The sequence below is a fragment of the Solanum stenotomum genome, chromosome 6 (assembly GCF_019186545.1).
Source record: "Solanum stenotomum isolate F172 chromosome 6, ASM1918654v1, whole genome shotgun sequence".
In the NCBI taxonomy this organism is placed as follows: domain Eukaryota; kingdom Viridiplantae; phylum Streptophyta; class Magnoliopsida; order Solanales; family Solanaceae; genus Solanum; species Solanum stenotomum.
In genome coordinates, this window is record NC_064287.1 from 52,253,166 (window position 1) to 52,260,590 (window position 7,425).

Genomic DNA, 7,425 nt, shown 5'->3' on the forward strand with positions numbered 1-7,425 from the left:
TGATAAGATTAGTTAGTTTAGTGTACTGTTCAATTCACATGGTTAGTTAGTTAGTTAGGAGTCACAAGTTTACAATTTCATAGTTAGTTGAGTTTGTTAGAGAACTCTATCAGTGTGTATATATACACATACATTGTATTGGTTACAGTTCAGTTTTTACATTCTCTCAATAATATCTTTTCTCTTCTTCTTCTCTGATTGTTGGTGAAAGCTCAACCTCCATTAATGGAGGAAGTACATTGTTTCGCAGCTTATGCTGCTAGTTTTGTCAATGAAAAAACACTATATTAAACAAATAAAGTATGAAAAAAAAATTAAAAAGAAAAAAGAAGTTTGAAAATTGAGCACTTGAATTATTATTTTAGTCGGATCTTAATATTTGAATTTGTCTTCCTACTTATTTATCGTGTCCCACTCCAGTCAAATCGAATATTTAACAAATTAAACGATTTAAGTCCATGCTACTACCCTGCCACTTTTGTCTACCATATATTTATTTTTTTAGAAGATCCACCTTTCTGACATAAATAAATAAATAAAATATGTAGAAAATTACTCCTTATGTCCCAAATGAATTAGGAGTATCATATTTTACGTAAATGATATTGGTAAAAGTTTTTAAGGAGTATAAATAAAGTGAATATTAAAAATAATTAGAGAAAATAGGAGAAGAAATTGTAAAAAGTGAAAAGAGCACGTGAGAATGTTGGGAAAGAGAGTGGCAAATCCGCAGTGCATGAACGGTCTTAATGCTGACACCTCAGCACCCTTCACGTCCCTTTACAATTCTTTGTCCTCCATCACCAACCAACTACCTAATCCTCACCCCACCCCCACTTATTTTTTTAAATGAAAAATTACTTAAATACACCATTTATATTATCATATTCTTAAAAAATTTCTATAAATTGAAAAAATCACAAAAAAATATACTCTTTTTTATTCTCAAATACGTCACTGTACGTAATATATCGATCGAATATATTACTTTACGCGATTTAACGGGGCGGACATAATGTGTCAAGACGTTGAGTGATGTATTTGAAATCGAGATGTGATGTATCGGAACGTTGAACAATGTATTCAAAAATCAGAATGCGATGTATCAAGACGTTTTGGGATGTATCCAGATTCCACCAAATATAAGGATTTTTTGTAATTTGGAAAAGAATAGAGATATGGTGTAATTAGTTTTTAGCATTGTGAGATTTGTGTAAAATTCCCTTCTTCTTTTTTCTGCATTCGGTATCCGATATCCACATAAGAGTTAGACTATTTTATATTCGGCCTACATAGAGCCCCATTCGAAGAAAACCCTTCATACCAAGGATTTTTCCATGTTCAAGATTTGAATCTGAAATTTCTGTTAAAGTAGAAACAATTTCATCCTCTGTCATATGTTTTTGTTGATGCTCTCTCTGAATTGATAGTACTACATATAGGATTGAGGGACGGCAGGAATAAGGTTGTACTCTAGAGGTAATGTTATACTCCATTCTTCCTCTAAACCTTTCTTTTATTTGCATTCTTATCTAATTGACAAATTCAATAGGAGTAAAATCTCTTTTACTTACTAGGTTTAGGTTCATAATTCTTCAAAAAGACGAGATTAGCTTAGATCAAAAGAAAAAATCTTATCGAGAGACATATTACAATAAAAATGACTCATGCAAATATCAATAGATGTGAAGTAAGATGATTAGGTAAAATATGATGTAGTTCAGTTTATCAAGGATATGATCTTAACTAGATAGGAGATATAACGGATACAAATTATAATATATAATAAATAGATAGTAGACTATAGTCTCACTTATCCTCTCATACTAGTAGTTATAGACTATAACCTATAGTATTGCTATTGTAGGTTTTTGTTCTTTTTTTATTTCCATTACAATATATTCTCTCTAATTTATATTAACTGATTTTTTTGGGCTTCTTTAATAATTCAAAATAAATGAATTATTTAAAATTTAAGATAAATATTTAATTTTTTAAAAATTAAAAGTGATACATAAATAATTAAAATCTTCATACCTAATTCTTATGTAAAATAATACATATTTTTTCTTATAATTAATATCTACATTTTTAATACTTACATAAATCTAATGAACTACCTAACTACCACTTTAAGCTCAAAGAAGATTCTGTATTAAATTAAAATTAAGAATTTTTAAGCTAAAAGTACAGTGCTCTGCATTGGGCACTTTGTCTGTAGTATTTTAAAAATATTTTCCCTCTTAGATATTTGTCTATCACGTGACCCCTTACCACGCACGACACATTAAATAAATAACACATTTCTATATTAAGTAACAATTTAATTATAAAATATCTATTTTACCCTTATTGAAATGATTTACAGTCATACAAATTTCTATCATTCATTTTGGACCACAAATTTTAAAAGTCTTCCTTTTTTTCTTTAACTCTGTGCCGAATCAAAGTACCTCACATAAAATGAGACGGAGAGTGTATAATAAATAAATAATATGTATTTCGAATTTAAAATTAATTCTTTTAGTTGTTTGGTGAAATACATTCTATAGCCCCTACAATTTAACACATATAAATGCATTTTTTTTTAACTTGACGCTAATGGATAGTTATCTCTTTTAATTTTGAATATGTATAAACAAACACTTAAACTATTATAAATCATATTCTATATAATAAATCATATAAGATACACACACCTTATGTAGTAAATCAAGTTAAAATGTACGTTTATATATTTTTTACGGTAGATATATTTTTCACTAAGATACTGGTCTATCACGTGACCCTTCAACTCCCACGACAGAATAAATAAAGGGCCATAAATAAATGTAATAATTATGCTCTTCAATTTTAAATTTTTTAAATTATTTTATTACTATTATTTATATCGTTTATGTATGTATGTATGTTATATTAATGTGCATCACAATCATATGGTGAACGCAAATATCCATGCACGTGTTTCCGTACTATACCATATTGTTTTATGGCTTTTTATTAGCCATTAGAATTTAATTCTCATTTTATTATCTTCATTTATAAAAACCGTTGCTTTTTTATTTCCCTCCTTTTCGTTATCATCAATTACAAACGGCTTAATCACATATACTATATTCTCTTCGTTTTAATTAATGTGACGTTATTTTTGATTTATAGTATATTTTCTAAATTATTTTTAATATATTTTTAATATTTATATGATTATAAATTATTTTACTTAGCTGAATTTTTTAAACAAGGGCGAAAAACTTTCCCCTCCTCAAACTAGTTATAAAAGATCGCTTTCATAATAAATTTGAAAAACAGTTTCCCAATAATAAGGAAATCACTTGGTTAATTGAAAAGCTTATTGGTTCGCCTTTGACTTAGAGACATTATTATTATTAACATAGAGACATGCCAATTTTTATTTTTATTTTGGTTTTTCATCCGGTGTCTAAAGTCCACATTGGAGCTCCGACTAAATTCGGATCGCGCTCTGTAGGGCCCATTCGGGAGTAGCGCTCCCAACAAGATTTTCTTCATATCCAAGACTCGAATCCGAGACCTCTAATTAAGGCTGACACACTTCCACCAGTGAACCACAACCATGTTGGTGAGACATGCCAATTATTTGGTATAGAGTATTAAGCCCAAGTTAGCAAGCTACTATCTAATCTTTATAAGTTGTGGCGCTAATCAAATTATAACAATACTTTTTATTTACGATATACATATTAATACCTATTAATATTCATATTTCTAAGGCTATTGAGGGTCGTTGGCCTATTATTTTGAGAATAGATCCGCCTTTGATTATAACTAAAATAATATTTTTAATGAATAACAAAATAAATTTTCTTCCTTTGAACCATTCTAAACCAAGCATTATTATGTAAGAGGGAAATAAAAGAAAATAGTAACCGAGTTTTACTCTTTCAACACAAAATACCATTTTATATTAATTATCATATTTTATTTTACACAATTTTTTTTTTAAAAAAAAATTGAGACAAATATATTTAATAATATTGGTAAATAATAATATATAAGATGGAGGGAGTTTTTTTTTTTTTTTAAATAAATATTTATGTTTTGGAAAAAAGAAAAAAATTAGTTTAATGTTGACTAATAGGATAGGAGGACAATTGGGCTACGTAAATGTAGATAAGTGGACCGAATGGTTGCTTCCGTTTCCCGCCAAAGTGGAGCCCACGTGTCACTAATTTCCCTCCATCTTTTTTCCCGCCCAATATAACGGGTCGGAAGGCCCAATGTGAAACTTGACACGTGGAATAAAGGCCCAGCCCAACTTTTTGACGTGCTCTAATTTCTGTGAGTCTGTGTATGTATTTTGTTTTCTTTTCTTTTTGGTGAGTGGAACTTTCCTTAATTTATATATATATATATTTTGGTAAAGGTAAATCGAAAGAATATAAAGGAGAGATATAATTAGATAGGATGTGATACAGTTTTAATATATCGAAGATATGATATTGGATATGAGAATGTTTAGGTTGCTGATTAACATAGAAGATTAGTAGATAGTTGAGTATTCTTTTGAACTTTTGATTAGTTTTAGTTTGATGGTTTCTGTTATTAGTCTTATTTTTGTAGTGTTTTAGAGTTGATTTTGATCATCTTTTATTGTTTAATGTGTTTCGGCTATAGTATTATTGGTATTACTTTCCTATTAGTTATTACTATATATTTTTTTGCTATTATTTTTTCTTTGTATACCTATTTTGACTTGGTATATTAGAGTTGAGAGTCTTTTAGAAACAACTTTTCTATCTCCACAAAATATATAAAATAAAAGAGAGAAGTAATGAAAACATGGTTAAATTCGGCTTGAATTACTGGTTTCATCTCCGAATTATTGACAATCTTAAATACACACGTTAACTTGATTAAATAAACTTAAATATACATTTGATCTCGCAATATGATTGAAGTACACCTCTAAATACTTGTCAAATTTACGAATATTTTCCACATTTTTCTCAACTTTTTATTAACAATCACATGCTTCTATAAGAGCTTGAGACCTCTTGCTATATCATGTGATAAATTTAAAGTCTATCTAATTTAGAAATTCAATGTTTTTGTATACTTTTCTTTATATACTTTTCACTCTTGAAATTATGTTAAATTTCACTTGATATATTATTATTGGTGTCAAAGTGTTTTTGTTACAGGAATTTAGTGGAGTGTGTTGAGACTTGAGAGTGATGTGATACAAAAGATATGTGAGGTGTAGTGAGGTTTATTGAGGAATTTGGACAAGTCAGCATGTCCTGACTGATACGCTGGATATTGGATACCACTAATGGCCGATCAAATATGGGTTGCGATGGTTTAAAATCAAATTAAAATTGATAAAATTTGAATCGAAAAAAATTATTAATTTATTAATAATGAGTTATTTATTTAATGGTTTTAAATTATTTTCTTAACGGGTAAATTAAATAATTATATTTATACTATTTTGTATATAAAATCTTTGATTTAGAGTTTAGTTTTCTATTTTTATTTTTGATCGTCTCAAACTCTTATTTATTCTATAATGTTTAAGTATTTGCTTTTGAGCAAGATGCAATTTGTGAACTTATGCGCATGGTTCATTTGGTTTGTCACCTTGTATCTAAGTGATTTTCAATGAAAATGATCAATAACCGATAAGTTAATATCTTAATGGTTCTATAACAATTTAGTATGTCCAATAAGTCAAATCGATAAACTGTAAAATCGAACTGAATCGACCGATACACAATCCTAATGGTGTATATATACGTTAAATTTGGGACGATTTTTTTTTATTATTATTGTTTACTTTCGATTAGGAAAACGTCACCTCAAGAAATCAAAATTGTCTTTCCACTAAGATTTTTCTTTGACGATGTAATCCATGAAATGTATTTTTTTTTTCCTTCTAAATTCTTCCGAAACAATAGTACAAAAAGAAGAAATGCACCTACCTAGAACATGCTTCGCTTGACTTATATCCAAAGTGACTCGTCTTAAAATATACTTTTTTTTTTTGTATTAATTTATTCGTCTGATTTTAATTTAACATGAAAATTAAGAAAGTAAAAAAACATTAGTTTTATAGTCTTAATTAAATTAAAGATACATAGAATATATTATACATTGATTTTTGAATCTCATTTGCCATTACAATAGAATTATCACTTGTTTAAAAGAATTCAACAGTTTATATATAATGAAACAAATTCATTTTATCCTACTCCAAAATTTGACTTTAAAACGAAAGAAAACAGTTGACACCCTCGGGATGAATTGACTACATTATTACAATGCGGTCTTGAATTGTTTTTTCAAGCCTGTTATCTTGAATATGTCTAATTTTCCTCCGATTAAATGAAGGAGCACCGTACCGAATATGAGTTCTATTGAATCAAAGCAGACAATACCACATCATATATTAAAGTTATGACAATTATCAGCCGTTTATAATCTAATAATACTACTATTTTTTCTTTTTTACCTTTTTTTTTGAATTTTTTTTGAAGTGTTTCATTAAATAATCAGAGAGAAAATAAACTTATATACATAATTATTGTGTATGGGCAGGCCTTCTTGCACATAGGTTGTTGTAAATATTAAAATAAGGTGGCTACATTATTAATATGCTATCTCACTTGTATTCATTCCATTCATTACCTTCCCGTTATATTATATAGTCTGCTAATAATAATGTCACATTATTATATCACTATGTGTCAGCTAACAAGTAGATAAAAATCAGATCGATACAATAAAGTTTTTAGGGTTCAAATGCGTGAAAATATTAATTGTGGGGACCTGAATTGATGGAGATTTATATTATAGAAAATAAATAATAATAATAATAATATTATGCTCCCCTAAAGAGTACATAAAATGATAAGGTAAATTAAATGTTTCAAAGGGATATTGATAGGCCTAAATTCCTCCTGAATTTACTGTTTTGGCTCACTATGTGAGTGTCACTCTCATTGAGTAAAATTCACAAGCAGTCATTGTTATGAAGTTTCAAATTTTTATAATAGAGCGTTTAGATTACTTGAAACCTACTAAGTTGAGGATTGCTCAAATCCATATAAGCAGATTATTAGTTTATTTTTCAATCAATATAGGACTTTCATTGACTCTAATACAGAATTTGTATATACTTAGGGCCCGTTTGGCCATGCGATATGGTATCATGATATGGTATCATGATATGGAATCATGAGATGAAATTGAAGGTTTGTTTGGACATGCGATATGGAATTTTTGTGTTGTATATTTTCTCATAAACATAAAAATCCCATAAGTTGTAAAACTATTAAAATAGCCCCAATTGTTTATTCAATCTTATCAAATAAACAAAAATTATAAAATCGCATAATAAATTATTACAAAGTTATTTGTTCTTCAGTTAAATAATTGTTTCATCTA